This window comes from Rattus norvegicus, chromosome 10 (assembly GCF_021556685.1).
Source record: "Rattus norvegicus strain SHRSP/BbbUtx chromosome 10, alternate assembly SHRSP_T2T, whole genome shotgun sequence".
NCBI classification, from domain to species: Eukaryota; Metazoa; Chordata; class Mammalia; order Rodentia; family Muridae; genus Rattus; species Rattus norvegicus.
The window spans coordinates 42,579,245-42,604,183 of NC_141543.1; the positions used below are offsets into that span (position 1 = coordinate 42,579,245).

At 47.1% G+C, this 24,939-nt stretch overlaps 1 long non-coding RNA gene and 1 pseudogene across 1 annotated transcript in view; one reads left to right on the plus strand and one right to left on the minus strand.

The window, feature by feature from the left end:
• The first annotated feature begins 281 nt into the window (after positions 1-281).
• Positions 282-24,939, plus strand: part of LOC108348219 (uncharacterized) — a 132,120-nt gene continuing 107,462 nt past the window's right edge. The window contains exon 1 of the long non-coding RNA XR_015631606.1: positions 282-372. This is a non-coding gene — a long non-coding RNA (uncharacterized LOC108348219). The remainder of the gene's footprint in view (positions 373-24,939) is intronic.
• Sdhd-ps2 (succinate dehydrogenase complex subunit D, pseudogene 2) lies at positions 23,642-24,100 on the minus strand (annotated as a pseudogene).

Sequence of the window (24,939 nt, forward strand, 5' to 3'; positions counted from 1 at the left end):
CCCGGTGCATAAACTAGAAAGGCACGCATTGCTATTTGGGGCTGTTGAGGTTTAAAGTACATTAAGAGAGTTTACTGAAAACTCTTGGCAAACAGATAAAATACAATTACGCCAACTCCCAAGGCGCTGCAGACAAAGTGTCCTGCTAACCCGCAGTGTAATAATTCACCCTGGCCTCGACAGGCGCCTTTGAGGCATCAGAAGCCATGCCTTTGTAAACTTCAGAGGCGGCCAAGAACTGTCCCTTGGGAGCCCCTTGTCCTGTTTTTATTAACCTCCCTGTTCCTGGCTGAGGCATTGCAAGGGGATCTGGCCAGCAGTGCTCCTGACTGCCCCTGTGAGCTTTTGTAGGATCACCATGCAGGCAGAGGCGTGAGTGTGACCCCATCGGTACTCTATCTTGCTTACAGGGAGATGGAGAAATGCCCCTGAGAATTCAGTTTCCAGGCATTTCTGAGTAGCTATTGCCCGCAGTGGGCACTGGTGCTATTCCAGAGCCCAAAGAGAGCCCAGAGAACTGTGGGTAGTTGGGCTAGAGGACACTGGATACCTGCACAGCTAGTGGTACACAGCTGCTGGAAGCCTGGCTTCTTTCTCCTAAGCAGGCTCCTCCCGATGTCAGTTCTAAGGATGAAGGGATAGTTCAGTCCCTAAACCTGGCACTGGGTTGGCTGAGCCAAAGGTCAAGAATGGGCAGGCCCAGTTCATCTATGGAGGGCGAGCTAGGGTCTGTGGCAGGTGGTGTGTGGAAGGGGTGGGGGCTGTTCACAGAGTCTGAGATAGCCTAGCCTTGTGAGGGAAGGCCCCTGTATCAACTAGAGTTTCATCCTCACAGCCGACCAGTATCCGGCGGGAGAAGGGTCTTCCCCAAACCAGAGAGGCTGGAGCAGCCAGACCCCAATCAGCTGCCTGAGCCAAAATGCCGGGCACCATGGGATGTGTCAGAAGGGCTGGACTTTAGGGAGAATGTGTGGACACCTACCCTTTTTCTGATAGTTGATTGTGAGAATGAGTTCTCACTTGGGGCACAATTGTATTATTATATTGTATAATTATATTATTAGATTGTATAATAATGTGATTATGCCCTCACCTTCCTATACAGCAATGCCTACACATCCTTAAAGCATGTGCTTCCAGGAGCCTTGTGCTTGGGGTTGGCTTGTTAATTCTTCTTATGGGCTGTCCTGTGGGAGGTGGGCCCAGAGCATCCAGACAAAGAAGTGTACGTGTGTGTGTGTGTGTGTGTGTGTGTGTGTGTGTGCCTTTGTTCAGAGGTCAACCTCAGGTGCCCATCCATTGGGCACTACCCAGCTTTTGTTTGGAATAAAACAGTTCTCTTTGGCCTGGCCTGGAACTTTGGATCTGCTTGTCTCTACTTCCCCTCTCCCCGTCCCCGGGATTATAAGTGCAACCCATTGCACTTGGCTTTAAGCATGGAGTCTGGGGATTGAACTAGGTCCTCTCATTTGCAAGATAAGCACTCCACTGCCTGAACCATTTCTCTGTGCCAGTGTCTGCCTTTGATGGCTCTTGACTTCCATTCCTTTGAGGTTGTTACATGGAGACAACCTTGTCCAGAACTTGGCACACACAGCTTTGGATCTGTGTCTTACTTAGACCCTGGTTAGGTCAGGGCCCTGCTGGCAGCAGGGATCAGGAACTCCCCTCCAAGTATCCTACATGGACTTAACCTGCCAAGACCTAGGTTTATTGGGGGCCTAGAAAATTGATACTTTGGCTCAGACTTAATTTCTCAGATAGAACAATATAGTGGTTCTCTTGAGGGAGATACAGAAATTAGTCTCTCGAGGGAGACATAGATGTTAGCCCTGCTTATCTCAAATGGCCCTTCTTAGCCCTGGCCTTGTTTTCCCCTCACCCCTAGACCGTGCAAGTGATGCTGCTTAAAGTAGTTGTTCAATGGGCAATGTATTAATCCAGCATTAGTTACGGCAGTTGAGCTCCTAGAGATAAGAGAATGTAAATGTGTCTCTAGAATATGCTGCCAGCGCTGCATCCAAACACATTCCCGAAGAAAAATGGTTGCAGTAAGATTCTGGGGAATATTAATCGTGTGGATTTACATATGCTACAGATGGCACCGCAGATGCCAGGTACAGCCAGGAGCTGCTGTGGGCCGCCAGAGAAGGGTCCAGCCTTTCTCTGCACTTCCCGCTGGGGCTGTTGCTGTAACTAGACTGGAGGTATCCCGCTGGGGTTTTATAGATGAAGAAACACAAGCAAAGGAAGTTTGAGAAACCTGTCCGCGGCGGCATGGGGTGAGACACTTCTAGCTTTAATGCATCCTTTGCTGCATAAGGGAGCCTCAAGCTGCCCAACCCACCTGTGCCCTTGGCAGGGTCTCAACTAGTCACTGCTGAATCTGTCCCCACTGCCTACCTCCTGTACAGCCCCGTCACCAGGACAATGACCCTTAAAGCTATAAAGAGCAAGTGATTATTACTTTTTAATCAACAAGTGTTAATTATTGAGTGTGCCAGGCGCCATGCCAGGCACTGGGTTATGCTCACTCATGGGGCTGGTGCCTCAGTGGTCAGCAAATGACCCTCATGCAGATGGCACTTACCAACTGTCTGGGGTGCTGGGGAGACCCAGCGAAGAGCATGATGGGAAACATAAAATGATAGTCAGAAGAATGACTCAGAACCAACCTCCCCTCCCTCTTTTCCACCCTCCTTTGTCCCCTTGTCACTTCTTCCTTCTTTCCTACTTTTTGAAAAAGTCTTTTCTTCTGAGTCAGGTCTTGGCTCTGTAGCTCAGGCTGGTCTAGAATTGGTTCTGGTGATCCTCCTGCCTCAGTTTTCCCCGTACTGGATTTCAGGTATGTGCCAGTGCTCCTGGCATGAGTCGAGTCATCTAAAGTGGACCGCACCACCCCCTTGCCTCTGTCACAGCTCTGAGCATGGCTGTTTTCACAGATGAGGAAACAGGTACAGAGAGGCTCAGCTTGTGCACTGGCAGGTGTGCTGTTTGCTTTGTGTCAATTTGACACAAACTACAGACGTCTGGGATGAGGGAGCCTCAAGTGAGGAATTACCTCTCTCAGATTGGCCTGTGGGCCATTTTCCTGACTAATAATTGATGTGGGAGAGTCCAGCCCACCTTGTGTGGTATCGCCCCTGGGCAGTTGTTCTATAAGGAAGTTGGCTGAGGGAGCCAGTAAACAGCGTTCTTCTGTGGTTCTGCTTTAGCTGCTGTGCTAGCTTCCCTTGGTGATGGACTGTAACACAGAAGCTAAAATAAGCCTTTCTTCCCCAGGTAGGGTTTACTCAAGGTGTTTACCACAGAGACAGAGGAACAAGGTTGAGCAGCAAGCTTGCCCAGGGGCAGAGAACTACTGAGAGAAGAAACTGTGATTTGAACCCCGAGTCTAGCTATAAAACCCCTGCTGTCGACCACTGGCTTCTTTTAACAATTGTTTTTAAAAATTCATTTTCATTTTCTGAGTATGCGTGTTTTGTCTGAATGGATGAGTCTTAGTTAGGTTTCTACTGCTGTGGAAAGACACCATGGCCACTCTTATAAAGGCAAGCATTGGGGTTGGCTCACAGTTTCAGAGGTTTAGTCCATTGTCATGGCAGGAAGCAGGCAGCGTGCAGGCAGACATGGTGCTGGAGAAGGAGCTGAAAGTTCCACAGGAACTGGCTTGAGCTTCTGAGACTTCAAAGTCCAGTGATGCATTTCCTCCAACAAGGCTACAACTCCTCCTAGTGCCACTCCCTATGGACCAAGCATTCAAATATGAGGCTTGGGGGTTGGGGATTTAGCTCAGCGGTAGAGCGCTTGCCTAGGAAGCACAAGGCCCTGGGTTCGGTCCCCAGCTCCGGAAAAAAAAAAAGAATCAAATGCTCAAATATGAGGCTTGGGGGAGGGCATTCCTTTTCAAACCATGACAGTATGGCTATGTACTGTGTGTGTGTCTGGTGCCTGCAGAGGCCGGAAGAGCTCATCAGATCTCCTGGAACTGGATTCACAGACTGTTGCAAGCTGCCTTGTGGGTCCTGGGACTCAAACCCTGGTTCTCTGCAAGAGCAGCAAGTGCTTGAAACTGCTGAGCCATCTATCCTGTCCCCCTTTCTCTCCTCTTTTTTTTTTTTTTCTTTTTTTTTTTCAGAGCTGGGGACTGAACCCAGGGCCTTGCGCTCGCTAGGCAAGCGCTCTACCGCTGAGCTAAATCCCCAACCCCCCTTTCTCTCCTCTTTAAAAAGAAACAAATAGGGCTGGAGAGATGGCTCAGTGGCTAAGAGCACTGACTGCTTTTCCAGAGGTCCTCAGTTCAATTCCCAGCAGCGACCCTATGGTGGCTCACAACCATCTGTAATGGGGATCCAATGTCCTCTTCTGGTGTGTCTGAAGACAGCTACAGTGTACTCATATACATAAAAAGAAACAATAAAGCCTCACTATACAGCACCAGAACTCACTCTGTGGACTAGCCTGGCCTTGAGCTCTGCCTGCTTCCCAAGTGCTGAGATTACATGTGGACACCATCACATGGGCCTTTATGGCTTCTTAAGAGATAAATGGCTCACAACTATAGTCCCGACACTTGGGAGGCTGGGAACAGAGGATTGTCTCAATTTGAAGGCCTGCCTGGGCTGTATAGCAAGTACCAGATCCCTTGGGCTACACGATCTTTCCTGAAGAGACCAAAGTCAAAAGAAAAAGCTAACAAGTCAAGCATAAGCAGTAAACTGGATTACTCTGAACATCCTGACCGTCCCAGACACCAAGCCACACCTAGAGTGCTGGGGTATGTTGTGCATGTTCATGTGCATGTGTGTGTGTGTGTGTGTGTGTGTGTGTGTGTGTGTGTGTGTGTGGCTAGACTGTGAGAAGGAGTGATAAGAGTACAAAGCGTTTATGGAGGTACCAATTTTCTTAGGGTTCATCTCCCTTTCATACAGCCTCTGGTGGCTGGGGAATCATGTCTAAAGACACAGGAGGCTGTGCCAGGGTTGGAAACATAGAGGAGAAAAACCAATTCATTTTTCCATAAGCCATGTCTTCAAGGGAAAGAGGCCACTCTCCTGTACCCGGGTTGATGACTCAGTGTTTGGAATTAGGGTAGAACACCAAGTCCAGCTCTGTCTGGGTACCATGCATGTAGGTCTCTGTTGGCTTGGGTGGAGTCAGTTTTCAGATTGAAGAGGGATGGGAAAGTCAAGCCACGTTATCTTCTGCAATGGTCTGGGCTTGGCATGGCAGAAGAGGCCAGAGAGAGCTGGAGGTTACATGTGTGAAGCGCCTCCCTCCTGAGACCCTGTGATCGGTGGGTGCATTAACCCGGCTGAGCACATTTATCTTGGAGGGCACCGTGGCCCAGCTGTGGCTATTGGAAAGATTACAGCCCTGGGGAAAGAAACATGTTGACTGATAATGACCTAAGGTTTTTGAGTTTTGGGTTGCCTGCCCCTCATAAGGAGCAACTAACTGTTGGTAGCAAGGACAGAAAGATTCCTTTGTGGTTACAATGTATATATGTCCGTGGTTGCTATGCATTTGGGAGTAGAAGGCGAGGGAGGAAGGGGATATTCACCTGCCAAAAGCAGGAGCTAGAAGCATGAGGCTCATCTTTCTCTTCTTCCTGCTATCTACTCCTCTGTTGTGGGCACTCCCAGGAAAGAGGATATACTATTCTCAGAAGCCCATTTTACCCAGTATGCAGTCTGTTAAAAGGTCTGTGGCTGGGGCATTATTTTACCAAGCCCACGGAGAAGAGCAGGGTCTGGGGCATTGAGCATGGAGTTCAGAGAACTGGAAACACATGTTTTTCATGGAGAATTGCAACACCTAAGGGGTCTCGTTGAGATGAGAGGCTGAGACTCCACTTGTAAGAAAGCGCATCTAGGGCTGGCAAGAAGGCTTGGTGGGTAAAAGGGCTTTCCTCAAGAAGGATGACCTGAGTTCGATCCCCGGGATCACATGGTAGAGGAAGAGAATCTACTCCTTATAGGTCCTCCTCTGTCTTCTCACTTGAGGGCCAGGCTCCCTTCCATACACATACACCAAGCACAATTTTTTTCGTGACAGGTTATCACTATATAACTCTGGCTGGTTTGGAACGCACCGAGCTAGCCTCATGTACCTCTGCCTCCTGGGAAGGACTACACTTTTCTCCGCTCAGTTTGTCTAGGCTCCAGGCTGTTCTAAGTACGTGTGTGAGATGTAAGACTATTTGAATGAGAATGTCCCCCAGAGGCTTATGCATTGGGATGTTTTGTCGCCACTTGGTGGTGCTGTTTGGGGAGGTAATAGAGTCTTTAGGAGGTGGAGCCTTGCTGGAGGAACTGTCACTGGGGATGGGTTTTGAGGGTTTCTGGCTCCGCCCTATGGCTAGTTCTCTTTTTGCTTTCTGTGTGCAGTAGAGATGTGCTCTCCCTGCCCCCCCATCCCAGCTGCCATGCTTCTCTGGTCGTAATGAACTCTGCCTCTGAAACGACAAGCCAGATGCTTTCCCCTTAAGTTGCTTTTGGCTAAGGTATTGTATCACAGTAACAGAAAAGAAACTAATGTAAATACATTTAGAGACTCAAGTACCACTGAAATTGAGAAGGTCACAGGGTGAAGGGTAACATTGTGCATACTTCCCTAGGGAGGAAGTCTTTGAAGGCTTCAAGCCTAACTAGCTACAGTCAACAATCAAGTATCTTTACAGTCTGTTTTCCGGGATCCTGACGTGACCCAGCTGCAGTGACCACCGCCACCTCGTGTTCCTCATGTCCTGTTTTTGGGAACCTGTTGATTAGTCCTTTGTAGAGCTAACCTTATGCCTAATCATTTTTTCCCACTTTTCAAGTGGAGGGATTCCTGCAAACAGGGTCTGGGGTAAAGTAGATGAACATTTATGCAATGAACGAACGAATGAATGAATGAATGAATGAATGATCAAGACATATCTATCCTCTCTATCTTTGGAGTCTCATTAGACTTTTATAACACCCTAGCTGGCATTTATGAGTTCATTCCTATAATAGGTTAAGCGGTGTCCCTTCAAATCCATGTATAATGAGAACATTAGGCCGTGAGCTGATTGAAAACAGGGTCTGTTGTGGGTATAATTAGTTAAGGATCTAGAGAGGAAAGCCTCTCAGGATTTGCAGTGAGTACTAAAGCAAATAACTCATGTCTTAGATGGAGGAGGAGACCCGGGGAGGAACGGGGATGGTGATTATGATGGAGACAGAGACTGGAGTGATATGACCAAAGCCCAGAGCATCTAGATGGTTGGTTCCCATCTTCAGCTAAGAGAATGTGAGGGAATAATTTCCGAATTTTTTCTCTTTCTGTGTATATGTGTGCAGGTGTGCGCATGTGCAGTATTAGGGTATGCACTTGCAGAGGCTAGAGGACAGCATCAGCTGTCATCATTGTTTAGTCATTGTCTGGTTCTGGCTTAAAGGTCACCAAGTAGTGAGCCTGTGAGTCCAGAGTTTCTCCTGTCTCTGTCTCTTCAGCACTGGGATTACTAATGCTTGTTACTACGTGTGACTTTTTTTTTTAGGTGTGGGTTCTGGGCTCAAGTCCTCATGCATGGGAGGAAAGTATGTTATCAGCTGAGCCATTACCTTATCACCATTATCCTGTTTATGGTAACTCGTTTTAGCATCCTTAAAACCCCAAGATAACCCTAATAGCGTCTGATAGGCTGTTAATCCCCTCTCATCCTCTACCTTGATCAGCTAGGGGAAGGTTTGGGTTATAGCTGAATGTCTGTGTCTTGAGAAATCACCTGACCAACTATCTAGGTTTGACTGGGTCTTCCAAAAACCCCTGAGCTAAAACTGAAATAGCAGATTTATTGGTACAACTGGCCAACCTGATAACATGGTGTCTTAGTCGGTGTTCTATTGCTATGAAGAGACACTATGACCAAGACAACTCTTATAAAGAAATCATTTAATTGGTGCTTGTTTACAGTTTCAGAAATTTAGTCCATTATCTTTATGGTGGGAAGCATGGCAGTGTGCAGGCAGACACGGTGCTGGAGAGGTAGCCGAGAGTTCTATATCCAGATCTGCAGGCAGCGGGAAGAGAGACATTGGGTCTGGCTTGGCCTTCTAAATATCCCCAAGACACACTTCTTCTAGCAAGGCCACACCTCTTAATCCCTCTCAATTAGTGCCACTCCCTGATGAGGAATCACTCAATATGAACCTTTGGGGGCCATTCTTATTCAACTACCATGCAAGATTATCAGTGCCAGCTGGTTCCTGATTGGCACAAGGTTCTTTCTTTCTTTTTTTTTCCCGGAGCTGGGGACCGAACCCAGGGCCTTGTGCTTGCTAGGCAAGCGTTTCTACCACTGAGCTAAATCCCTAATCCACTATGGTTCTTTCTTTAACTACAGTTATTTACTGTATGTGGGAGGGTGCTTGCCACAGTGCGTGAGGGGAGGTCAGCGGACAAACTGTGGGGGTCGATTTGCTCCTCTACCTTGAACGTCCTGCAGACTGAATTTAGGCCTTCAGGCATGGGGGCAGGACCTTTACCTGCCGAGCCTTCTCATTAGCCCCAGTTACGTCTTAGTGTAAGGAGAGTGCATGGCTGTTCGAGCTGCAGATGGAATATGCGCCTCGTGCAAGGTTTGCAGAGAGCCTGATGGGAGAGGACTGAGGACCTAAAATCTTCTCTGGCTCTCAGGGAGGCAGGGAGGCCTATAGGGCTATTCTGCAGAGGTCTGCGAGATTACTGTTTTGGAATCTCTGGGGGTTCCCTGGAGGTCTGTTCTTGGGGTGTGCAATGTGGGGGGTGGCCCGGGGCGCTTCTATATGGAGTAGTCGTCTGCCTCCAGGAAGCAGCTAGCACCTGCCGCGCCTGGGACCAATACCGAGCAAGCCTCGGTTCCACACCCTCAGCCTCCTCTATTTGAATACGCTGAATGGAGCTGATTGCCTAAATTGAAGGTATTATGCTATAATGATTGTTATAATTAAAACTATTATCATCTGAAAGAGACCAGAACAGGAGAAACCACTGCAAAGACTTTTAAAGCTTTTAAGGCCTGTTTTTTGAACCAGATAAAAGCGGCTTTGTGTGGAGTGGTTTAAAGAGAGGGAGAAAGGTGAGTGGCCACCTGTGGCCTCTGAAACACGGTGGCACCACCGGGAGCCTGGTTCCCAGCAAGGTGGGTGGCAGCCTCAGGAGATCCGCTCATGGTGGGGGTGTGTGTGTGTGGGGGAAGCTGCCACTTGGCCCAGAGCCAAGATGCTGGCTTTGAGCAATGGGCTAACTAGTGGAGGTTTTGAGGGAACTGGGGCCCATCTGGGATCAGATGGGACACTCTTCTGAAAGCCATAGCCTTTGAAATGATTGACTCATCTTCTGCCATGCAGCCCTCAGTTCTGCCTCCCTCAGGAAGGAAGGCAGCCCGTGGGTCTGGTGATCCGAGGGTATAGAGTCTTCACATGACCGTGGGAGGGGGCAGAAGTTCTGGGGCCGGCTCAGGAAAGGGTGGGGGGGGGGCAGTGCTAGGATTCAGACTCACAGCAGTGTCTGGACTTGGCAGTTGGGTTACCCAAGGCTCAGGACTTGATAAGATTTGGAGGTGAGGACAGGACAGTGGTCAGTGGTCAGTGTTTTTGTTTGTTTGTTTGTTTGTTGTTGTTTTTGTTTGTTTTTTAAAGCTTTAACTCTCTCTGTCTTAACAGCAAGAGAGAAAACAAAGACTTTAAAGAGGAATGGATGAGGCTAGAACTCCCAGCTCGAGGGTGTTTGGCCTTACTTTAGAGCTCTCCCTTGAGAGCCAGGCTGACCTTCCCACATGTCTACATATATGTTATAAGTGAGTGAATGAGTGTGTGTGTGTGTGTGTGTGTGTGTGTTGATACTCTGCAGGATCCCAAGATGGACACAGTTGAGGTCAGGCTCGGAGCCTGGTCCAGACTGACCCTGATCCTACACACCTGATTCCTGTGCTGTACTGTGAAGCAGCAGAAGGTGATTCCACCCACATGCCAATTTGGTGTAAGACATATTTTGAGCTAAGAGCCCTGGGGAGATAGCCCCAATTGGTAAAGTGCTTGCCATGCAAGCACAAAGACCCAAGTTTGATCCCCCAGAATCCATATAATAATAAAAGCTCACTTCAGTCTTTTTCTCATGAGTTTTATGAACTCATGGAATAACTTTGGTCAGAGTTAGAACATTTAAGACCAAGTCTGGCAGGCAATGAAGACTGCCACTGAGCTGTGTGCAGCTGCCATCACGGTTTAGTCCAGCTATGGATGCATAGACTTCTACCCTAGCCTGTGGCAACCAGCGTAGGATTTTGCTTTTTCCTAAACCCAAGACCTTTGCTCTCTTCTTGGAATACACCTTCATTTTGCCAAATCCATATCTCCTGATCTGCAATTCTTAAGTCCTCAAACGAAGCTCTTCCATAATTTCCAGCTTGATATTGATTGATTTTATGGTAGTTTAAAAGAAATATTCCCCATAGACTCAGGCATTTGAACAAAGCCTTGGATGGTTTTGTTTAGGGAGGTTTTGGAGCCATGGCCTTGCTGGGGGAAGAATGTTGCTGACAGAGGGCTTTGAGTATTTAAAGCCTTTCACCACTTCCGGATCATTCTCTGCTTCATGCTTGTGGCTAAGGAGGTGAAGTCTCAGCTTCCTGCTTCAGTCTCTGTGCCCAATGCTTGTTGCTACATTTTGCGGCCATGATGGATTCTTATCCCTTTGGAACCATGAACGACATTAAACTCTTCTTTTATAAGTTACTTTTGTGTTTTATCATAGCAATGGAAAGGTAGCCAGTACAAATTTTTAGATCTACATCCTGTGCGTGTGTGTGTGTGTGTGTGTGTGTGTGTGTGTGTGTGTGTGTGTGTATGGTGTGAGGTATTTGAATCTAATACATGTGGTTTGAATGAGAGTATCTCCCATAAGCTCATATATTTGAATAACCCATCCCCAGTTGGTAGAACTGTTTGGGAAGGATTAGGAGGTGCGGTCTTATTTGAGGACGGATGGGGTTTCAGGTTTCAAAAAACTCACACAATTTCCAGTGTGTTCTCTCTGCCTCCTGCTTGTAGGTTTTTGAGATGTGAGCTCTTAGTTGTTCCTGCTTCCATGCTCCCTCAAACTGTATGGCCTCCAAGAAATTCTTCCTTCTATAAGTTGTCTTGGTCATAGTATTTTATCACAGCAATAGCAAAGTAACTGATACAGTATACAATTATTTGCAACTTGCATATCTTACCAAATAACACCCCTTGGATTTAACTTTCCTGACAGCATCTTCTTGTTTTGAACTGTAGCAGTGTTTACTCATTTATACAATGTAAACTAATAATTGTTAAGATGAAAATAATAAAAAAGAAAAGAGATGCCATTCTTTCAGTCAGTGGTTGAGCAAACATTGGAGAGATGGTTACTATGGAGAGCCAGGAGGCTGAGATGCCACTCATTTGGTAGAGTGCTTGACTAGCATGCAAGGTCCTGGTCACACCTGTAATGGCAGCACTTAGAAGGTGGAGGCAGGAGGATTGAGGACAAGGTCATTCTGGGTTACACAGCAAGTTCGAGGTCAGCCTGGGCTACCTGAGGCCCTGTGTCAAAAAAAGAGGAGAAAGGCAGGAGCGGGGAGGGTGACAGGGGAGGAAAGACTCAGTGGGGACTATGTAGAATTTTTCTCTGACTGTTGGTTGGAGAATTACTGGGACCTTTGGTTTTTTTTTTTTTGGTTCTTTTTTTTCGGAGCTGGGGACTGAACCCAGGGCCTTGCGCTTCCTAGGCAAGCGCTCTACCACTGAGCTAAACCCCCAACCCCGGGACCTTTGTTTTTTAAGGATGCTTCTTTATTTTTGTTTTATGTGCATGGTGTTCTGCCTGCATGTGTGTCTGTGTGAGGATGTTGGATCCTCTGGAACTGAAGCTGCAGTCAGTTGTGAGCTGCCAGTGCACTACCACTCTAGCCCCTGCTACTGGGATTTGCTGTGGTAGATCCTCAGGTCCTAGGTCCCTGTGATCTCTCTCAAAAGAATTCACAGGGTGCAGCGTAGGAGACAGAGAGATGTACACAGTGGGACATCCCCAAGGGATGAGTGCAGGCATGGCCAACGGAATGTTGAAGAGCAGAGAGTGGCTAGTGACCAGAGAGCACGGTGGCAGCCTGCAGTTTCAGCTAGCCTTTATCCTACCTTTTGAAAGTTTCTGGAACTTCTGAAAGCTTCCCGGGGATCACACCCTGTCTGGGTGATTGGCAGGTCCATTTGGATTAACTCTTAATGGGGGCAGTAGTTTCTGCCATTCTTACCATCTTTTGGGCAGTTGAGAATGTCATGTCTCCATGTAGGGGTGAGATAAGACTTAAACTCCTCCACTCTTTTTGACCATCAATCAAAGTTCTGTCGTTTGCCTTCCTGGTTTTACAGTCTGCTGATTACGAGGGTTAGGGTTCATCCTAATGGCCTTCAAGCCTGCTGATAATCTGACTGGCTACCTAAAAGAGGTGTGTACGTTGATACAGATTGTGTGTGTGTGTGTGTGTGTGTGTGTGTGTGTGTGTGTGTGTGTGAGAGAGAGAGAGAGAGAGAGAGAGAGAGAGAGAGAGATAGAGAGAGATGCTTGTCTAAACAACTTGCTTCTAGCTCACAGGTGTGTCCAACAATGTTTTTGCACCCCATGTCACAACACAGCAGGGAGGGCAGCCCGCCTTTGATTCTTGGCTAGGTTTTAAGTTCCTGAGATCAGGTGGTGAGTCTTCAGTCACGACTGACAGGAAATATAAATGCATCTCACATACTCTGAGATCTGCTGCTTTCTAGTTCATTGCTTTTTAGCAATCCGGTTCTAGGTACATGAATACCTAAATATGGCTATTGGGTTTACAGTGAAAGATGTCAGGTGCCTGCTTCCAGTTTCCAAGAAACACCTGCTCCAATATTTAAACATTTTTTATTCTTGCACTGTTTACATTTTTCACCACATTTCTCTATGACTTAAATTAACAGCCATTTCTTGACTTCTAAGAGTTTTTAGATAGGATCCATCGTTTCCCTTTGTGGAAAAGGAGACAGCCTTCTCTGCCTTCCCAGAAGCTCCCCCGACCTCCTCTGGAGCACATTAAATCTTTATTTAGAACAAATCAATATTCAGTGTTTACGTTATTATGCACATGTAGCTGTTCTTCACAGTGAGTCACGTGTTACAGTAAGTACTAGGAGTATATTTCTCTCTTACGATTTTTAATGTTCTCAGAAGTTAATAATTGCTCTGTTTCTTTTTCATTTGTATTGCTTCCTATGTACCAATTACAGATTATTTCCCAAGCTCCACGATGGAGCTGTCAGTCTCTTGAGTATTTCAAATACTCCAGGCAGTCTGCTTACCTTATTTGTTTTGGGTGCAGTCATTAAAGAGGCTTCTGGTGTCTCCCCACTTGGACCGTTGTTCTCTAGCAGATTTTTATGGTAGAACTTTTCCATCACAGTCTTTGGGGGGTATTCCCTGGGGTCTGCATTCCATACATAGAAAGGGACAGGGTCTGAATACCTACAAGGATCTGCTCCACATGAACTAACTTTTTCCCACTAGGTCCCCAGTGATAAAGGTTCCATAGCCTCTCAGTAGTGGTGTCTTGGTTATTTGAACTTGACACAGCCTAGAGTCATCTGAGAGGGAGTTTTAACAGATGGATTTCCCAGGTAAGATTGGCATCTCTTTGGTTGATAACTGGCGTGGGAGACCCAGCCCACTATGGGCGGCACCATTCCTTGGCAAGTGGTTTTTAGTCTGCATAAGAATGGGAGTCTACAAGTGAGCGGGCAAGCTCTTTCATGGTTTCTGCTCCAGGTTCCTACCTTGACTTCCCTCAGTGATGGACTGTGGCCTGGAAGTCAATAAACCCATTCCTCCCTAACTTGCTTTAAGTCACCACAGTGTGGAGCCAACCCTTCAGCTCCCGTTTTTGTTTTTGTTTTTTTTTTTTGTTTTTTTTTTAAAAAGATTTATTTATTATATTTATGAGTACACTATAGTTGTCCTCAGATACACCAGAAGAGGGCATCGGATCCCATTACAGATGGTTGTGAGCCACCATGTGGTTGCTGGGAATTGAACTCAGGACCTCTGGAAGAGCAGTCGGCGCTCTTAACCGCTGAGCCATCTCTCCAGCCCCTGTTTTTGTTTTTTTAACATGGCTTCTCTGTGTAGTCAAGGCTGTCCTAGGATGCACAGCATTCCTGCCTCGGCCTCCCAAGTGTTGAGATTACAGATATATACCATGATACTGGGCTCAGCCTGCGCCTTTTATTTGGCGAATTAAGGACATCCGTATTCAGATATATAACAGAAAAGTATATACCAGTTCTTACGATGTTTTCTCTCCTAACATATGTACTTTTCGCTCCTAATACATGATGTTTTCCAAATTTTCATTTGATTATTTACTCTTTTAGTGAGACCCATTCTCTCCTGCCACGTGGTCAAGCTTTATCTGCTTCCTCTCTGCAGACGGTCTTTAACATTTTCTCTAGCATCGACTTTGCCCTCATGCATTCTTGATGTTTATCTTGGAAAGATTTTCTTTCTTCTTTCCTTCCTTCCTTCCTTCCCTCCCTCCCTCCCTCCCTCCTCCCTCCCTCCTTTCTTTCTTTCTTTCTTTCTTCCTTCCTTCCTTTCTTTCTTTCTTTCTTTCTTTCTTTCTTTCTTTCTTTCTTTCTTTCTTTCATTCTGGAGGATAACTGTTGGTATACAGCAATGTAAAGTGGACTTATTCTCGTCTAGGATTTGAATACTATCATTCCACACTCAACTGACTATCAGAGTTTCTGTTGAAAATCTGCTGCTATCCTGGTGAGTTTGTCATAATCTGTGTGTATGTATGCATGTGTACGCATATGAGAGAGAGAGAGAGAGAGAGAGAGAGAGAGAGAGAGAGAGAGAGAGAACAAGAGGGGAGGAAGTGTCAGAAAGCATGGTGAAGGAGGAGGAAGGAGAGAAGGAGGTGAGAGAGTTTCAGACAAAAAATTAAAAAGAAAAATACATATACACCAGTCAGTAAAGACTAACAAACCTTTTTTAAAAGTCCATTTGTGTGTGTGTGTGTGTGTGTGTGTGTGTGTGTGTACATAGGGACGCATGTGTGTCATGACTTGTGTGTAGAGATCAGAGGACAGTTCTCGGAGTCAGTTCTCTCTTTGCACCATGTGCATCCCAGAGATCAAATAGTCAGTTTTGGCTGCAAGTGCCTTTTCCCACTGAGTCATCTTGTTCACCCCTCAGAAAGAATCTTAATGGAGAAAAACATTTTAAGAAAGTATCATCCGCACTGAGGTTCTGGCAGGAGTGGGCATTTGCTCCCTCTGCCAAGCTGCAATCCTGCTTTGCATCCTTGGGAAACAGTGAAAACTTGGGAGGTCACCTGTTCTTGCTCATCAGCCTGCAAGCTTGTCTGTGCTTTGTGTGCATGCAGTACCCATGGACGCCAGAAGAGGGCATCAGATCCCCTGAAATTGGACTTTATGGGTCTAAGCCATTGGAATTAAAACCCAGGTCATCTGGGAGACCAGCCAGTGCTCTTAACTGTTGTGATGTCTCTCTAAGCCCTTGGATTAGTTTCCTGTTTGCAGGGAATAAACGTTCCCTTGGTGAGGTTTTCTCCAGAGATTAGCCGTCCTATGGGTGGGCTGACTCTAAGCTCAACTTTATGTCAGAGGCCCAGGCTCCATGACACCCACACACAAGGTATGGCAGCCCCACCTTTGTGCACATGGAAATCCGTCTAAGTCTCCTGATCCTCCAGGCCACCAGATTGTATTTTCAGTCAGCCTGCATCCATGACACGCTGGGTTTAGCCTCACACTAAATGCATGTAGTATGTTTTGATCAAATAATTAATTTCCTCCTTCTTAATTATGCCTCAGTTCCTCCCCCTTCTCTCCCAGTTCCATGTGTTCTCTCTTTTAATCCCTTTGAATTCACCTGGTGATGCCTGCATGTATATGGGTGTAGGACTGTGGACACAGGCAGCCTGTCAGGGGCCACCTCTCTGACTATCCCTCCTTCCAGTCATCAATTACCAGTAGCACCTTGATTAGGGGTGGGACGTTTCCAGGCCATGCTCTGCCCATGCAAGCATTGTGTCTGGCTAGTTTATACTGCTGTAAGTTCGTGTGTGCGATGGCCCTGTTAGGTCCTGCAAGACACGTTCTCTTGCAGATATCAGCTGATCTTGCTAGTCTCTGTTCTTGCATTGAATTCCCTCAGGTAGAAAAGACGAAAACCCTTTCTGTGCATCTCCAGGATGTCCTGGAACTTACTGGGTAAATTAGGATGTCTTGGAATTTACGACAATCTTTCTGACTCTGCTTCTTGAGTGCCGGGGCTACTGTTGTGTACCACAATGCCTGGCACATTCCTCTGTGTGTGTGTGTGTGTGTGTGTGTGTGTGTGTGTGTGTGTTGTATAATATATGGAGAATAGAAGACAACCCCAGAGGTTGTTCTCAGACAGTTGCCCATCTCTTCTTGGGTCTCTTATTAGCCCTGAACTCTCCAAATAGGTCTAACTGGCCACTGAGCCCTAAGAATCTACCTGTTTCTGTTTCCCCACTTCTGGGATTATAAGTGCTTACACCACCAGGCCTTTGGGGATCCAACTCCTGTGCTTGCAAGGTAAGCCCTTTCTGATGAAGCCTCCCCAACTCTCTGGGCTTGCAAGGTAAGCCCTTTCTGATGAAGCCATCTGGATCAGCCCCTCCACTCTCTTTCTAGGATAGTTAATTGTTTGAGTAAGTGTTGTCTACACAGGTTTGCAAATCTAAAAGGCACATAATAGAATGTGTCCCTTTTATTCCTGCCTTTATCTGTTCACAAATTGGGCTTGATATTTCCCCATAACTTCTTTACATAGTGATGTACAAGAAAATATGAATGTATAGTTTTGTCTCTCCTATCCCTATTTTCCCAAACAATAGCATATTGTATGCATTTTCTGACATTTTACTTTTATCGCCTATCAAAATATTTTGATGAATAAAACGTACCTTCACTATGGCTTTATAGCTGTGTCATATTGCATTCCGTGGATATAACCTTATTTGTTTAACCTGTCATCTTTTGATAGATATTTAGGTTGTTTTTCAATCTGCTATTATAACCAATTCTGCGAATATGTTAGCATTCTTGTAGAATAAATTCCCAGAGGTGGAACGGCTCCGGCAAGAGGGATGTACATTAGTAACCTTGACAGCGATCTTCAAATTGCCCTTCCTGGGATCTGCACAGTTCACGCTCCCGTCAGCAATATTTAAAGGACCCACTTCCCCACACCAACACAATGTGTTCTCAGCCTCTTGGTGTCTTGCCAGTCTGGCGGATGAAAATGGTCTGTGCATCTCTATTTAAGCGCTAAGAGACCGTTCCCGGCTGCTCCTCCAGCAGTCCTGTGTTTCTGAGCAATGTCTCCTTGGCCAGAATTTTGTCATGTGTTTCTTCCTAAATCATCCATCAACAGAAGGAACAAAATCACCCTAATTGGTCTTAAGTTAATCTGGTTTTACATCCTGTGGTGGGCCTGGGATCTGGGCCAGACCTCCCAGTGCATAGTGCCTACACGACATTGGGTTTCTAATCATGAGGTGATGGTCATGGATGGTGGGTAGGTGCCGGGCAGTGTCCCCAGTCCCCCAGCCTGTTAAAGGCTACCTCAGACCTGGGCTATTAAGGGCTGCCTTCATGAGCTCCCATTCTTCTGTGTTTGGTCGTTCTTGGCTGCCCTGGGGGTGGGATGATGTCTGAGGTTGTAGAGAAAGTTTGTTCCAAGATGAGATCCAAGATATTGTATAGACCCTGTCATGGAGGAATACAGGTTTTAAAACTTGGCAGTCTGGGTTCAAATTCTCATCGAACATTTGTTATCTGTTTATTCACCCAGCCTTTGTGTGTGTGTGTGTGTGTGTGTGTGTGTGTGCATGTGTGTGTGTGTGTGTGTGTGTGTGTGTGTGTGTGTGCGCGCATGTACACACCAAAGTATTTGCACGGAGATCAGAGAGCAAGTTTCAGGATTGGGTTTTCTCCATTCACCGTGTTGGTCCAAGGGCTCAAACTCAGGTTGTCAGCTTGAGGGTAGCCATGCTTACCCTTTGAGCCAACCCAGGGTTCTTCACTTTAGTTTTGGGACAGGGTCTCTCACAGACTGTAGCAATCGCTCACCAGTTGGGTACAATTTGCTGGCCAGCAAACTCCAGGGTTCTCTCATCTCTACCTCTCTGGGGCTGAGTTTATGTGCCTGGCTTTTGACATGGATGTCTCAGATCGGGACTCAGGCCCTCATATTCGGCCAGAGCCATCTCCCTGCCCCCACACTCCAGGCCTCTCCAAGCCCCCGAGTTCTCAGCTGTAAAGCTGAGCCAGGGACAAAGGCTTATCTTAGGGGCTGCTTATACCACCAAGGTTAAAAGCTCGTGTCCCATGCGCCCCACATGGGCTTCCCTTAACTAGTATGTCCCATGTCACGAGACGATTCTACTAGTTTTTCTCTAGGTCATGAGCCCCTGGGAACAGTGGGGAGGCTCAGCTGTCCCAATGTCCCTAGGTCAGGTGTATAGCCAGGCATACAAAAAATACTTACGGAATGGGTGAGAGAGTAGCAATAATTTAGGGCAAAATAGTCTGCTATACAGCCTAATGGTGCTCAGCATCCTCAGCCATTTTGAGGTGGGAGATCCCCGCCCCCACCAGTCCATGTCGGATCATTCACACATACGTGCCTCCTGATGATGTGCGTGGTTTATCTATGGCATCTGACTGTATTGATTTATCAATGCCCATTTTGCAGTTGGATCAATAGCTTAATTGCATCTCCGGTTGACATGGGGATACAACCTGTTTGCAGTACGGAGAGCAACCTTGAGTTGAGAACCTGTCCAAGCCTTTGTTTGCTTTCCAATTTGGAGCCGCCTTTAGGACCAGAGACCAGACCTTGTTGCACCAACACCGTGACGTCAGGGCCAAGTGAGGCCTGAGGGCTGTATTGGGTGTGTGTGGCAGAGGTATAGGGTTTTGCCTGCTCAAGGACGAAAATGGATGCAGGATGCCTGCATCTGGGATGGGTATCACATGAGTCTGTGCTCATGTTTCTTGTCCAGTGAACATATTTAGATGCCTAGGGTCTGTCCCATACAGTAGAGTCTATCCCACACAATAGGGTCTGTTTTACACAGTAGCATCTGTCTCACAAAGTAGGTCCCACATAGTAGGGTCTGTTCCACACAGTGGGGTCTGCCCCACACAGTAGAGTCTATCCCACACAGTAGGGTCTGTCCCACATAGTAGCTGCTGTTAGAATGTTGGCAAACAAATGCCATGATATTCTTGAAGGGCTTTGGGGATGTTTGAGAGATGGCCAAGTTCTGGCAGTAGGTGGCGCTATGTCAAAGTCTGAGGCCCAAGTCTGGAAAGGAAAGGCTCTTCGTGGGAGCTTCCCGAGTCCTCGACTGAAATGGAAAATGATGATTGAGCAGTCCTGACTTTTAAAATCTTCAAACAATACCAAAAGGACTTAACTTTGTAAACACAAAGGAATCTCAGTCAATGAGTAGAATATTCATTTATTAAGCACCTACTAAGTGCCTGGTACAGTATTAGCATATTAATTCTGCAGGAGTGTTCTTTATATCACACTCCCTTGTCTAATCCATCTCTATTGCTTACCTTTTAGAGGACTACATTGATGAATTGTTCTATTAAAGAAGGATAACGATATTTAAAGTCTTTAATGGGAGAGGAATCACAAAGGAGTTTTTAAGACTAATTTAGACTTGTGTGGAACATTCAACACATTATGCTAATTTTTTTTCAGAAGCTGAACAGCTTAGAAGGGGAAAAAAATCAGCCTGTTTTCATCTTGCTGCCAAAGCTGGGTGATCTAGGCCTCATCAGTGCTAACAAACGCACCCCTAATAGCAGTTTGCATTTGTTAGGCTGAAGACCGTGCCTCTGGAAAACATTCTTAGTGCTTATATTATCTTACAGATTACACTGGCGCTCAACCCAGGGTCCCAGGAAAAATATAATGGCAGATTGAAGCCGATGGGCTATTTTTATGGGAGAGACTTCATTATTCTGTGAAGTTGAAAGAAATCTTTGAAGATTCAGGGATATGTGTGTGTGCGCATGTGCATACATGTGCAAACACACACACACCACACACTCATGAGCTCAGGTTGGCTGAGGAGTGTAGCTGCAGCCTTCTGGGTCTCAGGCACTTGCCTTGTAAGCCAGGAAAGCTGACTGAGATTGTGGGGTTGCAACACTGCCCTTCTCCCCAAGTTGGGCAGAAGGAGAAGCAGCTGGCCCTGCCCTAAGTCCCAGGCTGGGAGCCCCTTCTTTGCTAGAACATAGGCTTCATGGGTTAGGGCACAGGGGTTCTGATTTCTATAGTCCCCTTACAGCCAGTGCAGTACTGGGCACCGCTGAGGGCATTGGTCCCCTGGCTGAGCAGAGGCTGTCAACCTATGGGAACAGTAGCCAGAGAGACAGGGTTACACTGAGTGTTTGTTACCCAGCCCCTCTCCCCCAAGTGCTACTCTGCTACATGGGCCACCTTTGGGGTGTGTGAGCAAATCCCAGGTTTGGGGTGTACTCGAGGGCAGCTCTGTGGTTTTGGAGGGCTTAGTAAGAACAGAGAGGAGAGGGAACATCATCCTGGACCACAGTCACTAGGACGGCTCCTGAAGGGGGCAGGCGGAACAAAGAGAAGAGAGGATGATTTTGGGAGAGGAAGGCCACAAGTAAGGCCAGAAAGCAGGGGTGAGGCTTGGGGTTATGTAGAAAGACATGTGAGGCAGGGTAGGGGGATCCTGGCTTGATATGTCTCCAGGCTCCCAGGCCCTGAACCCCGATGTAGATCCATAGGGCTTTTCTCTTCAAAGGAGCTTCTTCTCCCTTCTTAAAGGCCATTCCCCTGCTGCTGGGCAGGAAAACAGAGCATCAGTTGTATCTCTGAGGTCTGTGACATCTTCCCACTTGTGTGCTCATCCTGCACATTGTGAAATGGTTGTGCCTGACTCCAAGGGCGGCCTTGTGTGCTCGACAGGGAGGCTGCACCCTTGTGCCCATGTCCAGGGGAAGAAACAGCGCTCAGAGTCAGTCGGGCCATGTGGTTCAAATGGTACATCAGGAATGTCACCCGAGAGCTTTTGTGTCCTCAGGGACACAAACCGGGAACACTGGGGACTAAGATGTGAATTGGAGTTGAGCTAATCATCTGTTGTATGTATTGGGGAAGGGCATTGTAGATTGTCACGATCATAACGATAGTGGCTGGGAGGTAGGAAAATGTGGCCCCTATTACAGAGTGATCCAGACTGAATGATTCATGGGATGCAAGAAGGGGAACCTATTATACTTTCCAGGCTAGATCTCAGAGTGCCTGAGGTACCAGGACCAGACTCTGCACTACTACTTCCTCTGTCCTGTCTTCCTGCTAGAGGACATGCCACAGGGGGATGGGGGTGGGGCTTTGATTATAACGACCCCACTCCCGCCACTGCCAGTTCATTCTCTTTGCTTTCTGTTTGTGGTTGAAGATGTGGTTTCTAGGCTTCCCCATGGGGTTGCCTCTGTCATTGTGGCCTCCCCGTCTGGATCCATAAACCCAAATAAACTCTCCCCTAAGTCATGTTTGGTGTCTTATCAAAGAAATGAAAGGTAACTGATATACTCCCAACCAAACAGGGAAGGAACGGATTTATTTTAGCTTACACTTCTGGGACACATTCTGTCATGGCAAAGGTCAATCTGACCTAGAGAATTCCTCAATTGACGTTCTTCCCCCAGGTGATCCTGTTCCTGCCCACCCCAACCAGGGCTCCCCTCATCATTTTTAAGGAAAAGACAAGGCAGGAACTCAAGTGATTAATTACATCACATCCAGAGCAGTGAGAAAGAAACACACCCACGTTGCCTGCTTCTTGCTTCTAGCTTTTCCCTGAGCTGTGTAGTTCAGGATTTCCTGCCTAGGGAATAGTGCCACCCACAGTAGGCTAGACCTTCCTTCATTAGTTAACAATCAAGACAACCCCCAACAAACATATACCCAGGACACTCCGATTTAAAGAATTCCTCAGCTGAAGCTCTCTCCCTGACATGATCCTGCTTCATCCCACCCCACATAGGCCAGCCTCCTGAGACTCTGTCTCTCCTATTCAATATTTGGGTGTCTTGGGTATCTGTCATCTTTCTTCCTTTTTTCTTCATCTTCTTCCTCCTCTTCCTTCTTCTTTTCTTTCTCCTCATATTCTTCTTCCCCCTCTTTCTTCCCCTCCCCGTCTGCAAGAGCAACATAGGCTCCTAACCACTGAGTTCCTCTCCAGCCCTTTCTTCCTACCTTTTTATCTGTACCTACTTTTTTTTTTAATGTTACCTTCGGTTTCCTCCTGACTCCCTCAGGCTCTTTTTCTACTGGCTAGCTACTTTTCTTTTCTCAGCTAGACTATCTTCTTTGGGGACCGGTGTTGTCTAGTTTACTGTTGGATCCTTGAGGTCTGCCTCTGGGTCTCACACTTACCTGCTGCACACAGGGTGCTTGGTCCTTGTGTGTTAAGGGAAGGAACACATCCATGCACATGAATACAAGTGCCCAGCCGCATATGTAGACAGACTCATAGCTGAGACCTTTGTAGTCTTCACCAGCATGAACCAGTGGGCCTGGACCTCCTCATCCTCCTCTTCATCCTTTTCCTCCTCCTCATCCTCCTTGTACTCCTCATCTTCCTTCTTCTTTTTTTCTTTCTTTCTTTCTTTTTTCTTCTGGAGCTGGGGACCGAACCCAGGGCCTTACGCTTGCTAGGCAAGCGCTCTACCACTGAGCTAAGTCCCCAACCCTGTCTTCTTCCTTCTTCCTGTCCCCCTCCCACTTCTTCTTCTCATCATATAGTATTTTACTTACAAATTTTGCTTTTGTCAGAGTACACTTTCTCATTAGCAGTTCCCACGGGGGAGGGAGAAATACTTTGTTACTCTTATACTTGTCAACAGCTCATTTCTATACAAATGAAGTGCATTTGAAGACTAAGTCTGCTTGGAATCTGTCCTATTTTAACCCACCTACAAAGGGGAGCGCTCTTGAAATTAAAATCGTGGTTCCTCGATTCCTACACTTGATCTTAGCCAAAAGGCCGAGAAGCGATGGTTCCTCGATTCCTTCCCCAAGACTTAAAGAATCAGTAATTTGAAACATCAGCATCTCCTGATTCGAGGTTCTCCAGACACACAGCCATCGTTAGCTGCTGTCAGCTGAACAGTGTGGAAGGTTCCAAAGAGAGCACTTCCCAATGCCATGCAAAGTCTTATGCATGAACGGACAATCCCTCCCTCCCAGCCCAAGAAGTCCTTGTACTCTAATCCCGATAGGAATAAGTTGAACTCTCCTCAAGAAATGGGTCTTAAAGCCAGCATGAGCTCAGGGGATGTCCAGTTGTGCTATGCCTAGTTGCACCTAACTTCTCTCCAACCTTTCCCTCAACAGATACATTCTGAAAATAGCCATGTAATTAGAAGACATTCTCCCAACCAATGACTTATTCTTTGTTCTCCTGCACTGTGGGGTGAGTGGCGTTGACAGAGCAGAGGCAAAGAGGCCTACAATCTAAGGTGCTACCCCAAAGAGGTCAGAGCTTCTGCTGCATGGCAACCGCTCTGCAGATGCCTACACTGTGGTAGCTGAAATAGCAAAGCCAAGCAAAGGTCAAAGTTTAGGCTGCCAAGACCCCTGCCTTGACGAGTCCCCATGAACATAGATAGTAACTCCTTGTCCAGGGCCCCAGTGACTGTGCAGGGTGCAGGGAGAGAGAGTGTTCACTACAGGGTGGGCATTCAAGTTCCCAACTGGAAGCAGGCCCAAGAGCAGAACACTGACCACCCTCTTGCTAGGCCAATGAAGAAATGCAGCCTTGGAACCAGAATGGTGGCTTGGTGATAGCTGAATGGACTATGTGCCATGCCATCCTGGGATAGGCTGGTTCTGGAGAAATACAGAGACAATAGCAGGTTTGACCTCTGGGTTTTGGAGTAGCAGAGCTTGGCCTGCTTGGCCACTGTAAAGGGCCCAGCTTTAAGAGAACTGCCATGTTGCTTTTGAGGGCTCGAGGTCATCCAGCCTCCTCCTCTTCCTCCTCCTCCTCCTCCTCCTCCTCCTCCTCCTCCTCCTCCTCCTCCTTCTCCTCCTTCTCCTCCTTCTCCTCCTTCTCCTCTCCTCTTCTCCTCCTTCTCCTTCTCCTCTTCTTCTCCTCCTCCTCTTCCTCCTCCTCCTCCTCCTCCTCCACATTTCAATCATGTCAACTCTCAACTCCTTCCCTCCCTCTTCTGTACCCTCTATGACCTTCCTAACTTCTTGTTTTCTTTTAGATTTTTTTCAAATAACCCATGGAGTCCAATTTTGACACCTATACATGAAGCAATGAGGATGATTATAGGTGAAGTAATGCCATCCCCAAGGGCTTATATCCTTGAAGAACAATGACTCTTCCTTTCCCAGTCGCCATCAGTGACCAATAGCCCCTCAGCTAAGGGTGGGGCCTCATCTCCCCTGCCCCGTACATGCTGGAATGTTGACTGACTGGGTCTTGGGCAAGCAATCACAGTGAGTTTGTAAGTGCATCAGCAGTGCCGGGAGGGCCTGGACTTCCTTGATTCCTTTTCATTTACTAGTGATCCAGTTGCAGAAGCCACCAGCATTTTGTGGTCTAGCCTCTGGAAGGAGCTTATCTCTGTGTTTTGGATTTCTTGTACAGGGAAAGAGATGCATTCTTTGTGACCACCGATATCCCTCAACCACCAGAAAATGTGTGGCTCATGTCAGCTGTCCTGGCAGCAAAATGGTCACAGGAGCCTGGGACTTGAGTGGGAGGCAGGGCAGAGAGGACCTTCTGTTGAAGGAACCATTGCTCAGACTATCCTCACACTGAGG